This window comes from Protopterus annectens, chromosome 2.part0 (assembly GCF_019279795.1).
Source record: "Protopterus annectens isolate FY-2018-M chromosome 2.part0, PAN1.0, whole genome shotgun sequence".
Lineage (NCBI taxonomy): Eukaryota > Metazoa > Chordata > Ceratodontiformes > Protopteridae > Protopterus > Protopterus annectens.
This window is the reverse complement of record NC_056728.1, coordinates 112225427-112248854: the sequence shown is the minus strand read 5'-3', so window position 1 is coordinate 112248854 and position 23428 is coordinate 112225427. Positions and strand designations below refer to the sequence as shown.

At 39.8% G+C, this 23428-nt stretch overlaps 1 protein-coding gene across 3 annotated transcripts in view; it reads right to left on the bottom strand.

Moving 5' to 3' along the window:
* LOC122792986 (diacylglycerol kinase beta-like) overlaps window positions 1-23428 on the bottom strand; it is a 4078579-nt gene that overhangs the window by 2663228 nt on the left and 1391923 nt on the right. The gene's annotated exons all lie outside the window — the stretch shown is intronic.

Sequence of the window (23428 nt, the reverse complement as noted above, 5' to 3'; positions counted from 1 at the left end):
ATCTCAGAAATATTGGAAGAGAATAAATATAGCCCTAATTACACAGCATATGCGATCAAGCTACAGCTAGAAATGTATTACTCAAGGATTGTCAACAGTTGTAGAGATGTTACAATGCAAATATCAACAGAATTCAGGATAAAGAATTCAGTAAGATGGCTACACTGCATGTTGCTTGATAGTAACTATAAATACTTTGCATACTTTGTTGTATGTGTGAGGGGGTATGTCTGTCCTTAGAGAAGCCAATAGTTTTAAACAAGGTACATAAAAGAATGCTTGCCATCCTTCAGATGAGACATGAAACCGAGGTCCCATTGGCCTGAGGTTTTGTTAATTTAGGTAGATGAAACAGATCCCATGGCTTTTTGTTTAACACAACATAAAAGCATTATTTACATATTAACAAAATGCACATATTAATAGTCACATATATTCACATTTCTATTTCTTACTATTTGTCATTTTCTTGTATCATTCTCATTGTTATTCTTCTATAACTGACCATACATATCTGTATTATTATCAGATGTTTCCTTTTAATGCAAGTATAATCTGATTTTTCACAAAATATCTGTCAAAATACATTTCCTTCAAGCAAAATTTCAGTCTTTCATTCCATATAGCCCAGATTACATAAAACAAATTATTATCAACTTTTCTCACATTATTTCTTCTTATTATTATTATAATATCCATACATAATCATATTATTGTTTAGGTCATTAACATATACTAATGCAGAGGTGTAGAGGGTGCAAACATTAAGATGGTGCAGCCTTCTGGATTGGATATTTATAAAAAAAATCAATTATTTGCCTTTTAAAAGCTTTTCATGTTTAAAGTGCAAAAAGCTTAAAGTAAACCAGACCCAGATGATTTAAGGTAATTCTTCTTTAAGAATGACGTCGGTATCTGAGTGTCCCTGCACGCACCTGTTGCTTACTTCTTTTTCATACTCCACATGCAAAATTTAAAATTGAGACATTCTTGCTGCTGCCTGGACCATGTGGAAACACACTTGCAGCCAACGCAATGTGTGTGTGTGTGTGTGTGTGTGTGTGTGTGTGTGTGTGTGTGTGTGTGTGTGGCACTTGTTAGGGATGGCAGGTTAGTTAATTTCCTCAGGCTCAAACCCTGTACCTTGGTAACAGGAAACAAGAGCCTGAACCGTCTACTGCAACTACCAAACTATTGAAAAAATGAGTTTTCGTGTATTTTCAAGGAATTGAGTTTCAGTGCATTTTCAAAGAATTGTGAGCTTCAAGGAAAGAGAAGTTTACTGCTGCTTATACTGTTTGTTTTCAATGTGCAGCTGTCTTGGTTAGCAAATGGTCATAGCACAACAGGTAGCATACTTGTTTTTGATGCAAAAGGCTGTGGGTTATACTCCCACAATATGTAGATGGATTACTGCTACTCTGTTGTACTTTAAGGGGGAGGGGGTGGGGATGCTGTGGTCTTGAGTTTGTCCTCCTTTGGATAAGATGTCTAGCAGCTATGAACCTGTTGTTGGTTTGCTATCCATTCCTTATTGCAATAAATGTAACATAGGCAATTTATTCTTCAAGGGCAAACGGATTTGATTTTGCAGATGAAACACTGAAATATAGAAATTGTTTGCTAGCAGCAACCTCTTCATTAGTTACAGATATCTTATTGTGAAATTATTCAGATGACTTTTACCTCTGCAGAAATTGTACATATTGACTGATATTGGTGGATTGTAATGATAGAAGTTTGAGTGGCCTTTTACTGTTGAAATGCTCTGAAACTGGTAGTTTTATCATTATTGGATCATGCATTTTGTTTAATTGCTTAGTGGTAAAATGCTGAAAACTACAAATTTAAAACACACTCTAACAAGTGCTGCTGTATTATACAAGGAATATAATTTAATACACTCAGGAAGGTGAATCAAAGAACATATGCATGTAAGCATGGTCCTTAAAATGAATGCAAATGGCCTGTGGTTTGAAAACAGCCCAAAGGTAAACTTCATCCATCACTGGCCAGATGCATTTTCTTTGAATGTGAGTTTCAAGGGCAGAGAAGTTTACTGTTAATGTTATCTATTTTCATTATAAGACTGTATTGCTTTGTTTAGCAAATGTGCATCTATGTTTGTTAGCAAATGTGTATCTGTGTTTGTGCTATAAAATTCAAAATAAAAGTTTTAAATTAAATCCTACTATCTGTAATCATTGTAGAAGTAAAGAAGAAAATACTATGCACACTGAAAAGTTTTAACAGTGCTTCTGATAGATGGGTAGAAATAGACAAGTAATGGGACACCAGAATGGCTGTGGGCCAGGGGGGTGATTCATTAACTTGCCTAGGGCCCCATTTGACCAAGATCTGGCTCTGAAGTAAACACTTTGTTTCCTCCTCTTGCGTGCATCCATGTGTCCATGCATGAAAATGTGGTACAGGATTTGAGGAAACTTAAAAGGAACTACAGACAAGGCCGGAGAGAACTGCAGTTATTTTTAAATTAACAGCAGCATTCTAGCTGTACAGTAGGACAATGCAGTACAGAGTTTTGCAGTGGTAAAAAAGTTTTTGTTTTCATGTTTTTGTTTTTTGTTTTTTGTTTAACTTGAACCTGGCAAACTGGATTAATCACAGCAAGTGAATCAGCCAGATCAGCCAGGGAGTTGTGAACTACAGGACTGAAGAAAAACATTTTTTTACTGTTAAAATAACAAAGGCACAGCTCAGAAAACAGGTATTTCGTTTAATACCAGGACTTAAAGCGCTTTTCGTTTGCACCAAAGCAAACTTCTTCAGAAGTAAAAAATTGGTTACACACATCATATTTAAAACCAAAGTAGAAGTGATGGTTTAGACAACACTTTTAAAGCAACATTGTTGTTTTCAAGCTATACACAGATACTATGTATCAAAAACAATGACATTATAACTTCCAAAACCAAAAATGCAATAATTAAACTGATATAATTAAGAATATGTATATATATATATATATATATATATATATATATATATATATATATATATATATATATCTATAGTTCCACTTGAAACCATCGAATGTTCAGAACATCGAAGTTCTAATAATCAAGACCAGAACATCGATGTTCAGAACATCGAAGGTTCAAAGTGAACCACAGAAAAAGAAATAAACATTCACAAACTATTTTATGCAGGAGGGGGGGCTTTGCTCCCCCTACTTTAATATTCCAACTCCAAGATCGCACTACAGTGAGGTAAGGGAGATCTCCCATTTACCGCTATATGTGGTAGCGCTAAACGGGAGATTTCCCGTACCCTACCTGCAATGCCAACACTCAGATGGCACACACACACACACACACACACACACACACACACACACACACACACACACACACACACACACAACATGCAGGGCACCTTGCTGCCCTGCATATGCACCCAAAACTTACCATTTGTACTTACCTGGCACTTCCACTTTGAACCTTCGATGTTCTGAACATCGATGTTCTGGTCTCGATGATTAGAACTTCGATGTTCTGAACATTCGATGGTTTCAAGTGGAACCATATATATATATATATATATATATATATATATATATATATATATAGATATATATATATATATATATATATATATATATATATATATATATATATATATGTATATATATATATATAAATCGATAGTTTGTAATTTAAACTGAAAAGTTATATTATATTATATTATATTATATTATATTATATTATATTATATTACCTGACAATTAAAAATGTGAAATTAAATACATAATATAAATGTTCGGTATGAAAAGGATACCATAAGAAAAAACATTTGTGTATTCAAACCAAATAATTACCAAAAGAACAACTTACTTTGCATGAAATAAAATAAAGGTGTGCATATTAATGTACACATTTGTACTACTTCACTTATTTTTTTAAAATTAAATTAAATGCCTAAAATTTCCAGGGCTTAAAGACATGTGTTCCATTTGTTGTATATTGAAATGTAAAAATGTAAGTAGATGATGGGAAAAGGGGCATTCGTACAACTTAGTTATCTTAAATACAGTCATCTTAACATTTTGCTCTATTTCAAAGTTCATATGTTTTAAAATATGTGATTTTTTTAAAAAAACAAGTGAAGTAGTACAAATGTGTACATTAATATGCACACCTTTATTTTATTTCATGCAAAGTAGGGTGTTCTTTTGGTAATTATTTGGTTTGAATACACAGATGTTTTTTCTTATGGTATCCTATTCATATCAAACATTTATATTATGTATTTAATTTCACATTTTTAATTGTCATTGATTGTCAGGTAATAAAATATAATATAACTTTTCAGTTTAAATTACAAACTATCGGTATATATATATATATATATATATATATATATATATATATATATATATATATATACATATTCTTAATTATATCAGTTTAATTATTGCATTTTTGGTTTTGGAAGTTATAATGTCATTGTTTTTGATACATAGTATCTGTGTATAGCTTTAAACAACAATGTTGCTTTAAAGGTGTGGTCTAAAACGTCACTTCTACTTTGGTTTTAAATATGATATGTGTAACCAATTTTTTACTTCTGAAGAAGTTTGCTTTGGTGCAAACGAAAAGTGCTTTAAGTCCTGGTATTAAACGAAAGACCTGTTTTCTGAGCTGTGCCTTCTTTGTTATTTTAAAAGTTTTTTTGTGTTTTTTGAGATTTTTTTTTACTATTAATATAGCCAGATTTTCTTTCTTATTTTGGGAAGGTGAGAGGGGGAATAGTGGCTAAGCTATGTGTATGTGTCTCTATGTGTGTGCGTGTGTGTGTGTGTGTGTGTGTGTGTGTGTGTGTGTGTGCGTGTGTGTGCGCTCATGCACACATGCATGCATGTGCACTTGTGTGTGTGTGCATGCATGTGCATGCATATTTGTTTAAATATTTTGAAAGTGGATATTTATGTTCTTTTTTTCCCATTGTACTCTTCTGCCCTCTTTTTGTTTTTGTGGGGTGGGTGTAGCTACCTGGGCTGTGGGTTAAAGTAACTTGCCCTTTCACTTGTTCAGCTTAACTTCTGCCATTAAGGCTGGCAAATAAATATCTGTGTTAATAAACTGGTATATTTTTATCATTTTTTGGGGGGGGTAAGGTTGGCCAGCTATGCTGTGGATGAATGTAACTTGTCTTTTTCACTTGGTTGGCTTAAATTCCACCCTTAAATTGCATTAGTGTGAATAAATTTGAATATATATGCTTTTTTGGGGGGGGATTGGTAGTAACTTTGTCCTTTTCATATTATTTTAAAGGCTGGTTAGTGAGCATTTCTGTGAAATAAATTTAATTATTTTGGGTGGGGGTTGGCTAGCTGTGCTATGGGAACTTATCGTCTTCATTTTCTCAGCTTAAAGTCTAATATTAAGGGCTGTCCAGTGTGCATTTGTGCAAAATAAATTGACATATTTATGCTTTTTTTTCTTTGGGAGGGAGTGGCTAGCAGTCTTTTTGATGAAATAACTGGTACTCCGTTTAAAGTTGGGCATTAACAGCTAGTGTGCATTTATGTGAAATAAGTTGTAATGTTAAATGAAACTTATTTGAAACTGTCCCCAGTTTTACAGAATGTTCTGTATTTGTCTAATGTTTGGTCTGCAAGTTACTCTTATATTGTTTTATTAGCTTATTGTCTGCCTTTACATGACTAGGGTGCATATGCATGAAATATGCTGCCATTTTTACATTCTCTCTCTCTGGGTGCTGCATTTGTAAAACAAAGTTGAAACTGTTCTTGATTCTGCAGAATGTCCTTAAGTTTGTTTCATCTTGATCTGTTACTAATAGAATTTGGGGTAAACAGTCCACATAAGTTACCAAATCCTGAACTATTGGGTCATTTCTTATGGGTGTGTTATCAATGTTGTACTCAACTTTCCAAAGGAAATGATCATGCATTTCTGACATGTATCTTTACTCCATGACTCTAGCACTAGTTATTTCTTTGGAACAAGCCTTCCTGTAGCATGGCTCAGTCTTTTTGGGATTTGATCACTGTTCCTAGCTTGCTCCGTGTCATTATTTTGTTTCATTTTATTACTATAAAAACAATTGTCATAGAGGAGGAGATGTTAGAAAAAAATCTTATCAGGGGGTGCATATTAAATTTCCAATCTAGGTGTCAAATATTCTAGGTACATCACTGGCCATTAATATTTTCATAATATTTTCTTATTACAACTGTTTCCAAAGTTTTACCACTCTTACATTTCAAAAATACATGGTATGTTGTCTCTTCCTCCCCACAAAATAAACACACACTTTCAGCTTTCTTTTTATATGGCATATTCCGCTTTACTGGTAACTTATTTAATACCAGTCTCAATAAACCATAACAACACTGAACCACACAAGAAGCAGTCCATTTGTAGTTTAATGAAAAATAAAAACATGTTTTTATTTTTTGATTAAACTACAAAGGGACTGCTTCTGGCGTGGCTCCTTGTTTTTATGGTTTATTGTGGACATTTTTGCTGGATATTTCTCCTTTATTTGGAAATAATACCAGTCTCACTTGGAAATCCTGACACTGCCCTATCTTATTACACCACTTTTCCCTTACTTTAGTAGTTTTTATCACTTCTTCTGGAAAATTCTCCCATGAATTTACATAATAATATTGTTTCATCACTTTATTATACCACATCCTTCTAGCTTTCTCTATATCATCAATTTTTATTTTCCATCTTAGCATTTTTTCTTGATAATTTATAATATCTTCAATCACATATTTTTTTATTTTTTTTTCATATTATAGGTCCATATGTTGTTACTAGGCTAGAGACCACTATGGCCTTCATAAACCTAGCTATGTACTCCAGTCCACTTTGTCCCCAAGTACCTTGGGCATTTCTTTGCAGGGGTGTATGTTGATAAGAGGTAGCTAACAGATTTGCAAGGTGGAGTGGGGGGGGGGTGTTACATGAAGAACATTTTACTTATTGACAGTCTCATCAGTGAAGGTGGCGCCATTAAACACCAGTTCACAGCACCCTGTTTTATGCTACCTTTAAGGTTCTGGACATGGCTGAAGAAGGCCTTGTGACTGTCCTTAGTCTGACAGGTCTGACAGGCTATCCTGACCTCATAGATGGCCTTGTTAATTAGACTTCTTAATTTCTTTTTTATCTGAATAAAATAGCTCTTTTCTTTATGGGAGCTGGTCTTTTTGACTTTAGCCATAACTTTTTTTCTTGTTATATATTCTAATGAGGTGAGAATTCCATCACTGGGGTTTGTTCTTGGTATTTATTTTAGACTTACTTCTGTTATTTATGGCAGCCTCTATGTAATGACTCAAATTTTTGTACAAGATTTCTGTGAATAATTCTGCATAAGTAGCTATGATCTCAGGGTTAGGGGGAGCCTTGAATTTTGACAAACTGTCACTTAATAGGATGTAGTTTGCCTTACGCCTTACAATAGTACTTAACTGTTACAGGTTTAGTTGGCTTTTCTGAGCTGAATTTTATTTTAAAGGAGACAGCTTTGTGATTGGACCTCAGTAGTGAAGAACTGACATGGGGGGGTGCAATGCTCTCCCATGTTGGTGAGTACTATATTCAGTATATTTGATCTTCTGGTTGGAGACTGCTCTATCTGGTCCAGGATTTTTGTGTCAGTAAATTCCAGGGACAGTTGTGCCTGCGAGTTTGAGGGAATGTATGTTTCCCAATCTATAGACATGTAGTAAAAGTCACCTATAAATAGGGTATTTGGTTAAATGGTGAATGTCTCCAATAGCTGTAGGTAAGTGTTCATAGGAACATAGAAGATTACTAGGTAATGGCCTTAGAATCATTACAAGCCTAGCCCTATTTATCATGGGTTGCCCCAGTTGTCAGTTGTTAAATTAGTGAAGTTCGCAGAGGTAAGGGTCTATGGTAGTTAATACTGACTTCCTCTGTCAAGGAGAGAGATGGGTGCCACCCCAGGAGTGAATTTGCAGTCACCCATCCATTGATCTAGGTTGCATTTCGAGAGGGTCAGGGAGGGGCTCTGTTTCATGTGAATTGGAAGCTTGTTCCAGAGAAGTGGCGGTCTCTGGGAGATGTATCTATCTCTCCAGCATGACCTGTTCATGTCAGAGGCGAGGCTAAGACCCCTGGAGAGAGTGATACTCATGCAGTTTGATTTATGAATCGGTCACATTTCCATTAGGGCTGGGTCAGAGACTACCCTGCATGCCAGGCACAGGTCACCCCTCGGCAACCTACAGGAGACAGAATACAGTGACGGGGCTTTCAGTCTTTCCCCTTAAGACTTGTTTTGGGTACCCTGTAATGTCTTGGTGAGAGACATCTGTGGTCTCTCCAATTTGTGCAGGTGCCTGGTGAGGTACATGCAAAAGGGAGAATTGTACTCAATTATTGATCTGATGAGGGCGGAGAATAATGGAATTGTAACATCCTTAAATCTAGATGTGATGCCTTTACTTACAAGATGTGCAATATAGAAGGATTTCCTTAATACTGTGGATACGTGGTGGAAAAAGTTCAGGGTTGCTAGCAACCTGAGTACCCAGACCTTGTACCACTGGGATTACACTTGGGAGGTGCTATCTATAATGTAATTAGCAGGGATGTCAGCTTTTCCAAAGGGAATAATAATGGATTTTTTTGCACTTAGCTTTAATCTGTGACTTTGGTGCAGTTATTTGTCTGTGTTAGCCCTGTCTGCAGTATATTAACATCATTGGGGGACTCAATGACTGCTCCCACTATGCAATCATCAGTGAACTTGGTCAGCCACAGGTCATCGAAGTTTGCCTGGACTTCTGAGAAATAAATTATGAACAGTAAGGGGCCCAGCACAAAACCCTGTGCTACGTCTCTGATGACTGGTCTTTTGCTAGAGGTGAAGTCAGCCACCTTGACAGTATGTGTCCAAATAGTGACCTACAGCTGGCTAAGATATGGTGAGGGACATACATGTGGATGAACTCAATGGCATCATCCTGTTTGACCACCATGTTTGTATATTTGTTGCTAACGTAGATCAAGATACTGCCACCTTTAGTCCCTGTCTGTGCTGTTGGTCTAAATGTGAAGAAGGCCCTGTAACCTTTCACTGCTGGAGTACTTTCTAAGGCTTAAACCAAATGCTACTCTTATCTTCCAGAATTTTCTTACTTATATTTAAACATTCTGACTTTAAATTCTCATTCTCTTCCTTTACCCACTTTAAAATTCTATACAAGTTTAAAGAAACAAAACAAACTACTGGATTTATTAACCCCAATCCCCCTTCATCTTCACTCATATAGAACACATCTCTTTTCACTGGGTTTAATATTGAACTCCCTATGAAAGAAAACAGAAATTGCACAATTTCCTTTTCAATTTTTTCTATCATATGATCAATGATGTATATGCTATTTTCCCATTAATATCGAATTCATAGATAAAACTTTTTCATGAACCCTAATCTAGAAGTGGTCTACAAACAACATATTTCTTTCATTTCTTTTATTAACCCTTCCTATTATATAATAACATGAGTTTTCTCTAATTTTATTCCTTGCAAAAATCCGTCATTCACTAAAAAATATATAGCTCCAATTTTCAATATATCACTGAAACCCTTAGATTTATCTTTATTCAAGGTCATTCTCATTTCCTTTAAACATCCATTCAGACAAATCAACACTTCCCTCATCAATACTTTGCTCTAAGCAACTACAACTAAATTGTCTGTGTATGTCAAAACTACAGGCATCACCACCTCCTTTTGCATCCCATAACTAGCATCTTTCATTTTATAAGCTGCTTTGTCCATAGGTTCATAGATGTGTACTAGGCTAACAACCACAAGGGCATTATAAGCCTAACTGTGCAACCAACTTGTGACCCAAAAATTAGATTTTTATACGGATGATTTACTGACTGCCTCTGTCCATCAGAGACATAGGAGCCAGACCAGGGGTGAATTTCTAATTACCCATCAATTTGTCCAAGTCGCAGTTAAATAGGGATAGGAAGGAGCTTCACATGGATGGGAAGCTTGTTCCAGAGAATGAGAATTCTCTGAGAAACATATATGTCTCTTCAATATGTCCTATTTATGTTGAAAGCAAAATTTATCCCCCGGATTTACTATTCCTCTGTGCAGGACTAGCTTAGTTCTGCATGGAGGTGGCCATTTAGGAGCAGGACAGCAGTGCGCCATGCATAATAATGAGGCACGCTGCCTGAGCTCCTAGTCTTACACAGAGCGTGTAAAAGTGCAGGGGGCACGTCTGAGAGCAGAGCTCTCAGAATATGCATGCCTCCACAATGAAGAACAGCAGAAAGGGGTAAGAAATGAGCGAGACCTCTCATAGGTGTCCGCATATCCCCACCAACAGTCCCTCTTGTCTACCACAGCAAAAGTATACATAAATGAAATGAACACACTCTTTTTTCTTTTTTTTAAATCCAATTAAAGCTAACCGTAGGTGCATGGATGTGCCCATTGCTTAGCTATAGTTAATGCAGTTTAAATAGATGAAGAGGATAACAAGGAAGATATATGCAAATGAATCAGCATAGCAATAGTGTAGTGGGCAGAGCATTCGCCTTACGAGTAGGCATTCCCGGTTTGAGTCCCACTGTAGCCCATTCCATTTTCCATGGCAAAGCACATTATGATTAATATTTATGTTGCAAATCCACCAAATAACATATTTTTATGAACTGGAGTACTGCAGTAAATGCACTTGTGAGATGTCAGTGTCATAATGAATAAAGCACTAGTAAGCAGGTTTAAGCACCAATAAGCAGTAGTAAGCATATTTAAGCACAAGTAAGCGAGTTTAACTCCGTTTGCATTGCAGTAAGCAATGCCTACACTCGTTAAGCAATTCTAAAGCTAACTCTCTGTAAGCAGATGTAATGGCATGTTAGCAGTGCTTACCATTGTGCAAACCCATGCAAACCAGCTTACAAATGCTCAAAAGTGCATTAATCACTCTATATCCAATGGCCCTTGTTCTGCCCATCAGCAAAATAAACAGGCATGCAGGTCTTGAACCCAGGACCCTATATACCATAGTTACAGTAGTTAACCACCAAGCCATCACAAAAGTACAGAAGAATGAGGTATCAGAAAACAAGTCCTCACCATAGTAAAACAAAACTGAACCCATGAAAGGAATCAGTATACAGTCATATGTTCCATAAACCTCTACATAACATATATATGTGAACTGGAGTACAGCAGTAAGCCCAGATGTGATGTGTAATTACAATAGAGTGTTGAAGTCTACAATAAAACACAAGGACCCCATAGAGTGTATGTACACATTAATCATGGATACCAGGCATACATATAAGGTGTAATGAATAATAACTCAATGCCAAAAAGGAATTATAATGCAAAGTCTAATGTAAGCAATGCTAAGCATTGCACAGGGCAGCTTAGGAGTTGTAAGCAATGTGTAGGCCAGCTGCCTCATTGTGCCCAGTGGTATACCCCTTTAAGACATGCAACCTTACATAAGCAGGTTTTCACATAGCTTTCCCTTTTCAAAACTGGCCAATCATGGAAAAGTGCGGGAAATTGGCCCTACTTAAACTCAAGTCGTAGGAATACATCTCATAACTGGTTGTAGCTTTCCCTTACAGAAACTATGGCAGTAAGGGAAGAAGGTGTGCACTTTTGGGCGCAGCACTGGTGCATCCAGGAGTCCAAGGGCATGACAGGACTCCTTGTCAAAGACCATGATCAGAGACTACTGTAGGGCCAGTACCAGGGCTCCCAATATAAAGTGGAGGCCTGGGACCGTCTTGCCCATGACTTCACCAGTGCCACTGGCATAACCCGAACTGGTGAGCAGGTCAGGCACCGCTATGCCGATCTGAAGCGGCATAAGGAGTACCTCTTGGAGGAGTGGCTCCAAGAGGATAGAGCAGCAGGGGATGTTCCAGTCATGTGTATCACCCCAGTATGTGTGTAATAATTGCCAGCTCAGGTATATCATGGATAGGAATGGCTAAATATTCATTTGATGTCCCCCACAGCTGCAATGGAGTGGGCCATGAACCAGAAGGCCCGCATCAGTCACCTGGCAATGTTGTGATGCGAGGCAGGTCAGTAATACTCATGCATTTACTGTCATAGGAAATAAAACTAAAAGTAGTAGTAAATTAATTGCCTGTATAAAACCTGTATTGTTCAAGGCTAGTACTGCATACACTAGAGAATATGGAGTCTCATATTGTTTGTATGTCAATAAAAGTGTAATGTATTTGTGTGTGTAATATGGTAATGTAGATTTGCAATCATGTAATAGTACTGTTGTATTAAGCACTTTTACCCACACTGTGCACCATAAATTGAATGTGTAAGAATGCCTGTATAAGACAGGTATAATCCCCAGAGGTCATTTAGTACAACTGAGAGACACATAGACAGTAAACAGGGAAAATGCAGACAACAAAAACCGAATAGCACATGCAACTGAGATGTAAACTGTTGTTTTTTTAGCACACACAGCCACCGTTCGAATCCTGCCAGTGCTTGTAGTCTGCATACAGAATCATACCCCACAACTGTGCAGATATGTCCATAATGTCCAGTAAAGTGGCCCATATCTGTTACCTATCAACCTGTCTACCTGGGAAATCAGTGGGATGATCCCAGATGTATAGGCAGCAAACAGGAATTACAACTGATTGGTACACATCTATGAGAACAAAGCTGGCACACTAGCAACTCCCCAATACCTTATGTGACTAAGAAGCCATGTATGTCCCATTTACACCCCAACTTGTCAAGCTGTGGACAGAGTATGTACAGTAACAGAGTGAGATGTATGTGCATAATAGTAATGTGGAATCTGGTACTGTGTGTGGGAACATTCAGGTAGTGCTAATAAACATTCCTCCCACAGGTCTGTCAGATACCAGCATTGTGTACTGGTACTGTTCACAGTGGTTTTGTATAGCATTGCGACTGATGCAGTTTCTCTGAATAATGAGGTATTACACATCACTGTCACCCACACTGTCCTGCAATATATAACTGTCTACGAAATCCATATAAGAGTGTTGTAATACAGGGTAAGAATGCAAAAGCACAGGGGATTAATAAGGCAGAAAGCAGATAGGGGATATACAGCAATATGTATATAGCAGACACAACTGTGATGGACAGTGTTTAAGTTGTAGCAGACACAGCCATGGTCTGAATCCTGGGAGTTGAATTAAGCTGCATACAGAACCGTACCCCAGAACTGTACAGATGAGGCCAGAAAGTCCAGTATATGGGCCCATATCTGCTGACTGTTCCCCTGTTAAGTCTGTGGGATGATCCCATATGTTTGGCCAGAAAACAGGGAATACATGTGATTGTCAAACATCTATGAGAACACACCTGTCACTGTAGCAACCCCCAAAACTGTTAAGAGAGTAATATTTCAAGTATTTCTTATATACACTCCCATATTATCAAGCTGTGACCAGAGTGTGCACAGTAACAGATTGAGATGTATGTGCATAATACTACTGTGTAATCCAGAACTTTGTGTGGCAACTGTCAAGTAGTGCTAACAAACATTGCTCCTACAAGTATGTCACATACGAACACTGTGCTGGGAAATACAGACCATTATAACCTGTAATGGTACAGTTCACTCTGGTGTTATAGGGAATTGTGAGTGTTGTAGTCTCTCTGAATAATAAATCATCACTGGTCACTGTCACCCACACTGTGCTACATAATATAACCATGTAGGAAAGCATGTATTTGTGTGTGTCAGGTCACTAAAGGTAAACAAAACAATAAACGTTCTTTGGTGTCCGTATACTGGATTGCTTATTAAAAAAAAGTTAGTTTTTTTTTTGTTTTGTTGTTTTGTTCATGCTAATTTATTTTGACTTTTGCTTGGACATGATATAGATATTATTTAACTTAGAGTGTGAGAGCCTGGTCATTCTCCTCAGGTCACTAAAGGTGGAAGAGGGCAATATTCTAGATATGTCCTGGCACACCAGCATGTGGTCAACACATGGCCAGAGTTTGTGCAGAAAGAGTTGGATAGCTATGTGCACAACATCAACCTAAAATCTTGGAGTATGTGTAGAAACAGGCAGCATGTGCTAACAAACATTCCCTCCACAGGTATACCAGGTAAGAAGTGTATACTGCAGGTAAAACCAGTTCATGTGTAATGATGACACCCAAATCACTGTCCAAACTAAGGCTATAGGGTAGTGTAGTAAGACTTGTAAGGTACAGATAAGGACTAGAAAACCAATGTGGAGTACAGGAATATACTAGTTGTTAATTGACATCTTTCTCTCCCCCACCATATCTCCAACAATCAACATAGCAACCCCAACTGGTATGTACTGACAGCTATGTAGTGATAATGTCCAATTGTTTGATAAATATTTTAATGGTTCCCATACATGTGCTATATTGAATTATTCCAACATTGGTGGCATGGTGCCATCAATGTACCTGCATACTGTTCTTATTACCACTGTGGTCCCATATATGCATGAGTTCTGTTTGTTATGCAACTGTTCCATATCTGTTGTCTGGGTTAATGGGAATATCTATGCATGCTGTTATTCCTAACCCTGGAATGTGTTGACTATTACTAACCCACATATGGTGATGAAATCTAAACACTATAGTACACTTCAGAAGGCTGGTCCCAGCAGACCCACCTGTTCCACCTCAGCTGGCCATGGCATCAGGCACCAGCATGTCTGGGGCCCAACCCAGGAACTCCCTGTCTGCTGGTTCTGCACCTCCTTCAGGTGGAACCACCTCAGAGGATGGGGCTCGCCCCCCTGGAGTGTGTGCGGAGAGGTTCCTGTCACCCATCACCAGGTCGGGGTCATGGTGCGTAGAGCGATAAAACAGCAGTTTAGTGATCTTCTACGCCAGCTTGAGGGCTGGATGTCATGATTAGAGAGTCAGCTTGGCTCTGTGACTCAGCCCCCAGCACAGCCACCTCTGGGCTGTGAAGGTGCAGTGGTGACTGTCCATGGATGGGGACCTCAGTCCCACTGTTCCCACTAGGGGGCTTGTGGACTTCCGATTTCCCAAAACCTCTCCCATCAAGGTGTTCGCCCCCCACATGTGTCATATACCGCCCCTGTATGCATCTTGTTTGTCTTGTCTGTTAACCTACCCAACCTTCCTCCCCAAATATGCCTACTACTCCTCCCCAACATCCAACTTTCCCCTGAAAAAAATAGAAAAGGGCAATCTGTTCCCACAAAAAAATCTCGCCCCATACATAGCTGTTCATTTTCACACATGTCCACTGGACACATGTAATCCAGTCTAATTGGCATCACAACTTATTTTTGTTGTCCTCACCCCCCTCCCAGGAGTTTGAGTGTCCAAATCTGCCTCCAAATTCAGTGTATATGCACAGCTGTTGCTGTAGAATAAATGGACAGCTGTGGACTTTCCCTAGACCTTTCTTGCACATCCCTGGCTATTTTCCCTACTGTCTTTCCCTCTTTGTGCCCCTTTTTTCACCACTTTCCTATCAACCCCCTTTTCTTTTCTTTTAAAGAAAGTAGCATGGGAATAAGTGGAAGTAAGCACTTTTAATCAGCAGTAAGCAGTTGTAAGGCTGTTTGCACAGGGGTAAGCTATGCCTACACAGTTCAAGCACTTTAGAAGCTAACTGAGTATAAGAAACTATAACTGGAAGTTAGCAGTGCATACCTCTGTGCACACCCACGCAAACCCGATTACAACTCTTTAAAGTGCCTTAATCACTCTGTATCCAACAGCCCGTGTTCTGCCTAGCAACAAAATAAACAGCCTCTGCAAGGCTCAAACCCAAAACCCTGTACTGAACAGCCAGCTTGATTTGCCACTAAGCCATGCCAGATACACATAACCTTGATGTTTTCAAAAACATATCATCCAGCCCAGTCATTCAACAGTACAGAGAATGTATTCCAACATTTAGATGTATGTGTGTGTGTATATTACTATTTAAACAAATACAATATATTTATATATGTAGATATATATATATAAATAAATATATATATATATATATATATATATATATATATATATATATATATATATATATGTAACTACACATACACACATGCAGAGATATGTACAGTAGTTACATATGTAGTACATGCACACAATATGGAACAGTCACTATTCCTACAGTTACTACATTACCAACTGGAGACTGTATGAGCTACCCATAGAAATGACATTCATTACCTGCAACATATACCCACAGAGATATCAAAGTATATAACACCACACACAGGTGTGCATAAATGGAAAAGCTCCATTTGTGTATGATTACAGTTGTCTATGCTATGTCATATAGCTGTTTAGACACAGACATCCATTTAAACTGAATAATGCAACTGTGAAACAGTTATACTAATACAGTAGTCTGGAAAAGTTAACAAATGTTGCTGTCCAGGCCAAGGCCATCAAGTAGTGCAATAGTAAAGACAGACTGGCCCACAGGATACCAAACAATCAATGGTAAGTAATGCAGATGTATAGTTCAGCAGCCTCTATCTACACTCTGTAGATAATCCATAGGGGGTAAAGATCTCAGCTGACACAATGGGATGTAACTGTTACTTAACAAGGTATAACTGACACCATCACAAGGACACTGCCAAACAGAACAGTCTGTATGGCAGGTGGCAGTACGCCTGCATTTAACCAAGGTGGACGGTATGGTAATGTACATCCATATACCTTAAGGCAGCTCACCCCTGATGGTCTTCAGGACTTTGGGCTTTCAGGATGCTGTAGCGCTCCCATATACATATGTGTATATATAGATATATGTATACATAGATTTACGTATATGTATATATAGATATATGTATATATAGATTTACATATATGTATATATAGATATATGTATATATAGCTATATATGTATGCACATCCTGTGTGTACAGATATGCCTAGTTATGTTGGTATATATATATATATATATCTATATATATATATATATATATATATATATATATATATATGTTTGGTATATATTTCTCGAGGTACAGGCCAACATGGAAGGACTGTGGCTGACCAAGTTCGCAGATGACTGCAAACTGGGCGCCATAATCGACTCTCCAGCTGACACAGGCATCCTACAAAAGGGCCTCATAGAAACAGACAACTGGTGTCAGAGCCATGGCCTCAAGCTAAACACCAAAAAGTGTATAGTCATCCCCTTTGGCAAAAACAAAGTGCCCACAAATTACCACATAGGTGGTAATCCATTAAGTACAGAAGAAGTAATTAGGGACCTGGGGACCCAAGTTGATAGCAATCTCTCATTTGACAACCACGTGGCCAAAGTGGTTAGAGAAACATTTTATATAGCCCATCTAATCATGAAGGGATTCACATCTAGATCAGGGGAGGTCATCGTGCCTCTTTACTCATCCCTCATCAGGCCCATAATTCAGTACAATGCCCCTTTTGGGATGTACCTTACCAGACACCTGCAGCAACTGGAAAGACCCCAAAAGTACCTCACCAAGAGGATCAAAGGGCTCAAACAGATGCCATATGCTGCCTGGTTAAAGAAACTCCAGTTCTACTCAGTGGCATACCGCCTGCTCAGAGGCGATCTGTGCCTGATGTATGAAGCCATGTCCAACCCGGAATTAATGGACATGCTGCACCTCAGAAAATCCAAATCCCATCGAGCTACGCGCTTGAGAGACTTGAACCTCAGCACTGAAATGAATTGGACATGCTGGAGTGACAGATTCATAACCCAGAGGCTCCCTTCACTCTGGAATAAAATCCCAGTCCAGGTTAGGCAGAGTCCCTCATTGACTCTCTTCAAGAGGAATCTTGATGAGTGGATGGGAGATCGTAGGTTTACCCCGGGTATCACTTCTGTGTCACTGTTAGACAGAGGCACAGTATACTAACCTCGAAAAAGGGCATAGCAAAATTAATTTAAAATGGGTGGCGAAAGCCAAACAGACTCTGGCTAGGCTTATAAATGCCCTAGGGCAGATAGCCTAGTATGAACCTATGAACCTATGAATAACTATATGTGCATACATATCTATTCTGATATACCTACTGCTGTCACAATATATGTAGACATCCATATGTATATGTGCATATGTATCTCTATCTGTATATATGTAGATATATATTGCTCTGTATATTATTATATCTGGGTGTTTATTTGTATATCTGTGTCAATATACATATCCATCTATGTATGTCAATATGTATATCTGTATGTCTATACAGATATCTGGATAAGTATATGTATATATATTCAAAGAAAACTGCAGACTTGTCTCACACTTTGTGTAACTTTGGTAAAATAAAAAGAAAACCACAAGTAATAATGGAGCACTATATCACACAAAATGAACTTTAATCCACTGGTTTAGTGCTTTCAGCCCAAGAATTAGGACTTCATCAGAACCTTGGTTCACAGACCATTATCATCTGATGTGCCAGTCCTGGCCTCATGTGGCAGGAACTGTTCATGGACAGCAGGTTGGCCCACACCTACATTGATAGCATGATACCAGTATTCCCTGGTGTCAGTGGCATCTGTCTATACAGGGCTTGTGTTTCAGGCATGTTATGTCCTTTGTGGGTCACATTTGATGGCACCACAGGTGTTGCAGGTATCCATGGGGGAACATGGGGGAGGTGCACTGTCAGCATGTACATGCCTATTGGACTGATGAACAGGGTGCCATGCCCTCTGTAGCCCACTGCATTCACACCATGGTTACTATCAGTGGGCAATATGCAAGGTACTACCAACATATCGGTTGTTCGGTTGTTGCCTAGGCAAGTGTGTGTGTGTGTGTGTATGAGACATGGATTGAGAGTAAACCCTGAGTAATACATTGGTTGCTAACTTTGTTCAGCTGGCATTGATGCCACATATAGGGGTATGGATTTGCACCCCAGCCTCTTGGCTATTTCACATCTGTTATCCCTGTGTGGTGGACATTGTGATATATACTTGGCCCACCATATAAGAAATTTGCAAAAAAAACACTTCACATTGAGTCCAGCTGTTACACTCTAATGTCCACAGGATACAAATGACAAACACACACACCTGTCATGGTTGGGATTAGAACTTCTACCTAACTAGTATATTACACTATAGTACTATGTCATTATAGGATGTGCCATGGAGATTACTGGAGGTCTCTTTCCCCAAAAGTGTATTTCACAGTGAATGACATCAGCAGGATTGCCAAAGTAGCGCATTTGAATTGTAGTGAGTGTGACTAGCCTAAAATGCATTGCACTCCCTACACAAACATAGAAACACACACAAAACATCAACAACTGCCATGTGTGGGGATAGAACCCCTACTAAAAGTCTATAGCACACTGCAGCATGATGCTGTTATAGGATGCATCACAGAGATTACTGTAATGCCCCTTCCCCAAAGGTGTATTTCACAGTGAATGACATCAGCAGGATTGCCAAAATAGGGCATTTGAATTGTAGTGAGTGTGACTAGCCTAAAATGCATTGCTCCCTACACAAACATAGAAACACACACAAAACATCCACACCTGCCATGTGTGGGGATAGAACCCCTACCAGATAGAAACACACAAAGCGTCCACAACTGCCATGTGTGTGGCTAGAACCCCTACCAGAGGTCTATATCACACTACAGCATGATGTGGTTATAGGATGCACCACGGAGATTACTGGAATGCCCCTTCCACACAGGTGTATTTCACAGTGAATAGGGCATTTGAATTGTAGTGAGTGTGACTAGACTAAAATGCATTGCTGTCTACACATACACACACACACACACACACACACACACACACACACACACACACACACACACACACACACTTGCTAAGTCTGGGATTGGAACTCCTACCTAACTAGTTTATCACACTACAGCAGTACCCAGTTATGGGATGTGCCACAGAGATTACTGGGCTATAACTCTCTCAAAGGTGTATTTCACAGTGGACGACCTCAGCAGACTTGTCATAGTAGGGCTATGGGGAGGGCAGTGTGTATTCATGGGCCATAACCCATTCATCTAGAGGTTGACACACTACATGCAGGCACACACAGGGTCATATTTCACAGCTACATGTATACAGCTGCTAGATGACTACTTCCTTGTACAGTCATGTTGCACAGCTAGCACATGTACCACATATTCTGTAATGCTGACAGATACCGTTGGCTAGTATCTACAGTGAGTGACATCTGAAACTCATGTGGTTGTGGCCCTTTGGCTGACTGCTGGGTGTCTGCACTAACATCTGTGACTGCCAGATATGTCTGGTCCACTGGTGTTTGCAGACATAGCCTTCATGTGTTTAAGTGTGTGAACATGCCCAGTAGGACATTTCAGTATGTTGTTGACTGACATTGCCTTCATTTCTCTAAGTGTGTGAGCTTGCCCAGTATGCCCGTCTTTATTGAATGTGTGGATCAAGTCCAGATAGTTTGTACTGCAGTGCTGACCTTTGTGTTGTACACCTTCAGGTACCATACTGTTTCTGCAGGGTATCCACCGGTCATTTGGCATTGACTGTTGCTCAATTTCTACATAGGACTGGGGGGGCACACCTGACTGCTTCTACATTTCTACACAGCTTTGGGGGGCACACCTGACTGTTGCTACATTTCTAAGTAGGATAGGGGGACACACCTATTTCCACATTTCTACACAGGATTTGGGGGGGGCACACCTAACTATTACTACATTTCTATATAGGATGGGGGCACACCTGACTATTTCTGCATTTCTACACAGGATTGGAGGGGCACACCTGACTGTTATTACATTACTACATAGGATGGTGGGGCGGCACACCTGACACTTGTACACATTTGCTATGACTGTACTGGTATGTCAGGTACTCCATTTCATTCTGTATTCTTACCTATCATGCTGACTAGAGGCATACCAGTGTACTACAAATCATAGCTTTGATTTACCTACATATTAGCTTCTGACTTCCTACCCTTCAGAACTGATGTCCCACTGGCTAACCTGCTGTAGTCTGTCTGTGTAGGCCTGGGGTGGGGGAGGGTTCCCCATAGGCATCATTCAGAATCCATAGCACAGCCTTTGTTTGTGTTTGTTTACACCTGTCCTGCTGGCTGTGACTGTTGTTGTGTATGTTAACCCCCCTGACTGGCATCTGTGAGTCACTTACCTTCTGGGTGTCCCAGTAGTGAGGGTGGTGCTGCAGGGCTGCCTATGTTGGATGCACATAGTACACTCACTACACATGGTTGAGCACAGGTAGTGTAATGTTTGGCATCCCTTTTACTGTATATGAGAGTCAGAGAGAGTTGTTATTCCCTGGGTCTCCCCTGTGTCAGTATATGTGCTATGCATTGCCTCTTTGCCAAGGCCAGTGCATACTGGGCATGCCTCCTTCTGTCTACTCGGGCAGGCTCAGGTTGTTCCTCCTCCAAGTCACTCTATGCATGTGCAGGCCTTGGCAATGGTGGGGGCTGTGTGGCCCTGCCCCGTGCTGTTCCTGCTGCAGCTGTTTCCACTGGATCATATTGTGTAGCATGGCGCATATGAGGACAATTTGGGTACATGTTGCTGGTGAGTACTGCAAGGCTCCACCAGATGTGTCCATGCACCGGAACTGTGACCTGAGCATCCCAAACACATGCTCTATTAAAATTCTGGTCTCTGTGTGTGCCTCATTATGGCTTTCTTGTTCGGGTGTGTGTGCATTTCTGATGGGTGTCATCAGCCATGGCTCCAGTGCATATCCAGCATCCCCCGCTAGATGGCTGTGAGGGATATCCCCATTGGCAAATCACTTGTACAGCTGTGTCAGATGCCAGATGTGGTAATCGTAATAGCTTCCAGTTCAACCAGCACACACATTCATTATTATGCCCTGGGCATCGCACACGACCTGGTAGTTGATGGAGGGGAAGCCCTTGCAGTTGATGTAAACCCTACCCCACTCACCGGGTGGTGCTTTGATGCATATGTGCATGCAGTCTATAGCACCCACTACCTCAGGGTATTCTGCTATTTGGTGGAAGAGTTGCATATTGCTGGCCAACACCTCACGGGTTTTGGGGAAATATACGTGCTCACTGAAATGTGCTGACATGGCATCCAGGAACTGGTGGAGTAGCCCGGATGCTCATCCCTGTGAGATCCCCATCATATCCCCAGTTGGCCTTTGGAAGGTACCTGTAGCTATTCTTAGACCTACACATACCTTGGTATCCACTGAGATGGGTTCCTTCTGTTAGTTCTGTATGTGAGGTGTGGCCGGCACAGCTCAACAATTTGCTGTAGGAGGTCTCTGTCCACCCTATAGCACTCCACTATCTCCAGCTCATGTAGCCCCTGGTAGGTAACCCTGGGTCTGTACACTCTTCTCCATCTCCTCGCTGTGGGTTGGTCGACAGCATTCACATCCTCACTAACCTCAGCCTCTTCCACAAGTTATTGTATGATAGCTATTGCAGCCCTTACCATTTTGCTGTTGTAAGTGTTAAAAGTTGCCCGCTTGTTTACACCGGTGGTGTAGAGTGTGGGAAAAAAACAGAGGGGAAGTTGTTTGCATAGTTTATAGTAGTGTTCTGGGCTGGTCTGGTCTGCTGCCTGTGTAATTGGCTGATTCTGATACATTTTGCCTGCCAGCTACGCTAGTTCTCCTAGATTAACTTTCTACTGCTATTTTCCCTTCCCATTGCCTTCCTGTCAAAGCCCAGGGGCGCACCTAGCAAACAGAGTGCTCAAATGTGCACAGAGCTGCTATTTCCTGGTTTAACTTTTTTTTGCACCTTTAAAACCCAGTGGGTGGTGCTCACCAGCTTAGGCAATGTACAGCGTGCTAGGCAGAGTCAGACACAACCCCTTGCTTAGCTGTGCTTAGCTAGGGGCAAACCTGAGCCACAGGGCTCCAATCCACTTACAGTATGCCTGACACACACCCCATGATATCAGCTAACTCCTAGGCTTGTACCAAGCTATTCCTACTCTTACACTGTTGGGACCTGACTAGCATACTGGGGAAAACTGGGATTCTCTATCATTCCTCTCATTTGCATAGGATTGCCTGCTAATGCATAGTTACATGTCTCACACTTGAGCCTCCCCCCTTAGCAATCACTACTCACTGGCCATGATGTCTTCTGCCTGCCATTGACTTGCATGATAGAATAGTAATTTTAGTTAGAATGCTTATTTTAGGTATATTTTGTTATCACCCCCCCCCCCCAATCACATTTGCGCGCTGCTGCCCTACACTTAAACAGTCGAGATGGGCTAAAAAAAAATAAAAGTTGATTTTTTTATTTTTTTATGTTGTTTGCAATGCCAGTCACCTTATACTTGGCCATTGGCATGCTTCCTGAGTGATATGCAGCCTATATTTGGAGCTGTCAAGGCTCCATTTTGGATTT